The sequence below is a fragment of the Amblyomma mixtum genome, chromosome 10 (genome assembly GCF_055824585.1).
Source record: "Amblyomma mixtum isolate Tamu chromosome 10, ASM5582458v1, whole genome shotgun sequence".
NCBI classification, from domain to species: Eukaryota; Metazoa; Arthropoda; class Arachnida; order Ixodida; family Ixodidae; genus Amblyomma; species Amblyomma mixtum.
In genome coordinates, this window is record NC_143021.1 from 139,700,707 (window position 1) to 139,704,948 (window position 4,242).

At 49.6% G+C, this 4,242-nt stretch overlaps 1 pseudogene; it reads left to right on the forward strand.

Annotated features, from left to right (window-relative positions):
* The first annotated feature begins 3,388 nt into the window (after nucleotides 1–3,388).
* LOC149327100 (uncharacterized) lies at nucleotides 3,389–3,989 on the forward strand (annotated as a pseudogene).
* The last annotated feature ends 253 nt before the right edge of the window (nucleotides 3,990–4,242 follow it).

A 4,242-nucleotide genomic window follows, 5' to 3' on the forward strand; every position in this document is an offset into this window, starting at 1 on the left:
AACACAGTGGGTAGCGGTACACCAGAAGCTGGATATTGGAATGTATACTGATGAAGATGAAGAGTCCCCATCTTTATGAGCATCTCAGAAAGAATAACATTCTCTCTCTTCCCAGCAAGTCAACATTGAAGCGCTATACGGCTTCTTACCACACGTTTCGGCTTCAGCGAAAAGGTGCTAAGCAGCTCAAAGAGAAAGCTGGAAACCTGGACGCTTATAAAAGACATGGCGGCCTGCTCACTCATGAGCTTAAATTATCTGAGCATTTGTGTGTGAAGAATTCTGGGGTGATTGAGGGATTTGTTGACTTGGGGCCCTTCACAAAAAAAGAGCACAAGGGTATGATCTCTGACCATGGGCTGGTGATTCTGTTTGTCCCATTCCAAGGCAAATGGGGTCATACCATCAGCTGCTTTGCGACGAATGGCAATATGAAAGGAGATATCCTTGCAAAGGTGGTGACTGGGGCAACGATCTTGGCAGAGAAAAGTGGACTCCTCGCAGACTTCATCACATGCGATGGCGCTAGTTGGAATAGGAAAATGTGGAAAATGTGAGCCCGCAGTCCCTTGGGCCGCGCGCGCTGACAGAAGGCGACCAGTGTCGAGAGTAGGAGCACGCCCGCAGCCTGCGTGCGAGGGTAAAAAAATCTGGTCTATATGATCCGAAATTCCTGGATCGTTTTACCTTTGCTTCATTTTTGGTTTGGTGTCCATATTCAGCCCATGTTTAATGTGCCAGCCATGTTTTTTTCTCAGGTAGCAATGAAGGCTTTGAGGACCTCGCCAATCGCACACCTCACAAGCAAAATGGCGTGCTAGCAGACCATGGAATAGTTGAACCCTTTCAGCCATTCACTGGTACGCTACTTCCTGCCTGATAGTATATTAGACTTCCTCATATCCAAACTGGTTCCCTATCGCATAATGTTACACTTGTATTTTCCGGCAAACTGGACACAAACCCACGGAGCATTTGCTTCAAGGGGCAATGTTGAAGCAGCCACACTGTGGTGCCGGCTGGAACAGAAGCATGCGGCATCTCTTCGGAGTAGATGGTAAGAGTTTTATTTTTACGCCCCTAAATTGGATTGTGCTTCTCAAAAAGAAACAAGATCTGCTTGCCAACATTCCTGCCTAAACATTTCTGAGTAGCCAACGGAGCAGGCATGTCATACTGCGCGACGTCCAGGTGGCGGGACCAGACGCAGCCCCTTCTAGGCGACGACCTCCAGGCAGTGCCACGGCCGTTCCGCAGACTGATCCTGAAGATGCGAGACCAGGAACCACCGGCCGAGTACAACGGCGAGGAGCGGGCCAGCCTGTGCGGCACGCTCGTGCACCGGGTCAGCCATGAGGCAGGTGCGCTGCACAAAGCGCGCAAGGAAGCGGCGCAGAAATGCATGGCGGCTGCAGCGACCTCCCCCTGTGCCAGTGCGGCCTCTCCAGAGGAGCAGCCTGACACCACGGACTCCGACCCAGATCCGGAGGTCATCGAGCGCCTACTGGCAGACACCGGAGCGGATGCTCACGGGCTCACTCAAATCCCGCTCCCGATGGGTACCCTCGACCACCCTTCCTCTCCCAAGTGGGGCAGGGGAACCAGGCTACGTGGTGGAGCCCAGGCGGCCTCTTGATTCCTGCCCCGGAGACCCCTATGACGACACCTAACCCCCCCGCAGCGACACCATGCGAGATAAAAGACTTCATTCCAAAGACGTGGCACGAGCCGCTGTCCGTGCATACTCGCGCAGAGGAATCACCCACAAGTTCTACTGTACGGTTCAGGTATTTGATGACGTTCTCATTTCAGCCAAGGTAGGCTTGAAAACTTGCTCTGCAATGCAATGACCATCCCACTGTGCTGCAGTTCCTAGTAAGTGTTAACTTGTTGTCATTTTACAACTTGGCAAAGCCATCGAAAGGAGTAAACTGCTCAGCGGATGTGACAAGTGCTCTGCTCAGTACTGTTGAGACTCGCATGACTGCTCAGAAGCAGCCCCTTTCTGATTGACTTGATCAAGGGCGAATTGATGATGTGAGATGGAGCTGAAACTGATCACACAGGTTATTCTGAAAAAAGGAGCAACGTTCGCATTCGTCTACTATGTTGCTGGATGAGTGGCAAGGAAAGCAACTGCCAAAAATAATAGTCCTGCCTGTGCAGAGTGGAAGTGTGTCACACAGAATGAAGCTACGACAAATTCAGATTCTTATTTCACAACGCCTGTTGACAATGGTGACCTCGTGTAACCTAGCCACCAGCTGTACAACGTAGTGAAACTTCTTGAAGATGCCTTTACCGTGTTCTGTAGCAAAAAACCAGCTACATAGGGCTTGTTTACTTAAGTTTACGTAAGTTTGTTTACCTTGAGGCAAATATTGTGTCTTTGGATGCAGGTTTTGTCATGCTGGAATAAATGTAGTTTCTTGCACTTGTATTTTTCATTGCTTATGCAGGCATGCTGAACGTAAGCCTCTACCTTCACTGTAAACAACACAGAAGAACTTTGTCTAAGTAATGAATGAAATCAACAGAGAAGACAAGGAAACGTTATGTTCTGTGCTTGTATTTCAAGAAAGCCTCCAACAGTGGGTGGGCGGGGCAAAGTGATGCCTGGTGGACATGCAAAAGTGATAAAACTGCGAGTACAGCTGCACCGATGCTATGAATGTTACTTTAAACTAGTGCATTGAGTGCGTCCACTAAATATCAAAAAATAAGCATGTCCTGTGACCGTTCCTCACAAGAAAAGCGCACCGCGATCGGCCGACAGCCTGGCAAATACGCACACTCCCAGTCGGCAGCGCCCCTATGTGGCAGCCACTGGCAGTCATTGCTACCGGTGCCAGCCTGGCGCTCTCGGTCGGCACACTAGCCAGTATATCCTTGGCACTGCACTCAAATGACGTCGCTGGCCACAGGCGTCTTTCAAAGACGCCATTTTATCAAGGCTTCTCACCTAATAGATAAGAGAAGGTAGCCCCTTCTCAGGAGAATAATCTCCCGGGAAGATTATGGAGGCCTTCCGTATAAGGAAGTCGGCAGATGTATCTGTGAGTTTGCCATCCTTGCTGCGGCTGCTTGGCGCTGAGGTTGACTATCTTCAAAGAACAATAAACTATGATAACAGGTAGATTCGTCGTGATTTAACGTGTGTTCTTGCCTCTAACCTTTGTAACCATGTTTGACTGTGCATGTAACCATTGGTTTTGTCTATATATTTTGTGCTTTTAATAAATTTTGTCAGTTGTTAGTGAGCACTTGTGTTTTTGTCACTGTCTCTGTCCCTGTCCTTGTGGTGCCACAGCAGTATGACTTCTCACCTAGGCCTACCTAGGCCTACTGTGCCTTGTCATCCCAGCAGTGGTGAGTGAAGGCTGTAGCCATGCCAACGCAGGCACAACGACTGCGTCTGCACATGCTTTTCGGTTGCGTGCCTCAAGGCGGGTGCAATGTTGAAATTTGCAATGAGCTTGTGAAGCGTTTTTCTAAGTCTGAGTTGGGCAGTGTGCAAGACTTTGGAGCTGGCCACTTTGAGGTGACCTTCAAGTCGAAGCCTGCTGTACGGAGAGGCGCTGCAGTGCACTTTGCGTACCGCAGGATGCTGAGCACCGTGGTTCCAGTTTTTGGTTTTCCAGTGGACATCGACGTGGCGGAGCTGGGAGGAGCCTTGGAGCAGTATGGACCGGTGGAAAGCATCGTCCTGGAATGCGTGCCTGGATTCAACGCTGTGCCGAGCGGGACCAGGCACGTGTAGATGGAAATGAATTCAGCGCTGCCCAACTTCCTGCAGGTAGCCGAGTTCTCCGTGCTGTGCGAGTACGAGGTAGCCGAGGGTGTCGCACGTGTTTGCCGGCGCTGTGGTTCTCGCGACCACGTGTGGGCAGTGTGCGACGTGCCTTTGTGCGCGTGCTGCGGGGTGTTTTTTACTTTGGACAGCAACAGTTAATGATGGATGGCTCACTTCGTGCACTGCCACATGCTGAATTTTCCCATCGATTACGCAGTCATATGGGCGGGAGAAGTTACTGATTTATGATTTTTCTTTTATGCGTGTTTACTGCTGGAATCTCCTTGTATTTTTATGTACCCATTCCCATTATGTCTCGCTGCACAACACAAAAGTATGCTTAAGAAATAAATAAATAAACAAATAAAACTCAGTAAAGCAGGTGCTTGACTGCTCTACCGCATATGCATGTTTTGCCTGATGTGTAAAACCAAATAGTAGGTGAAACA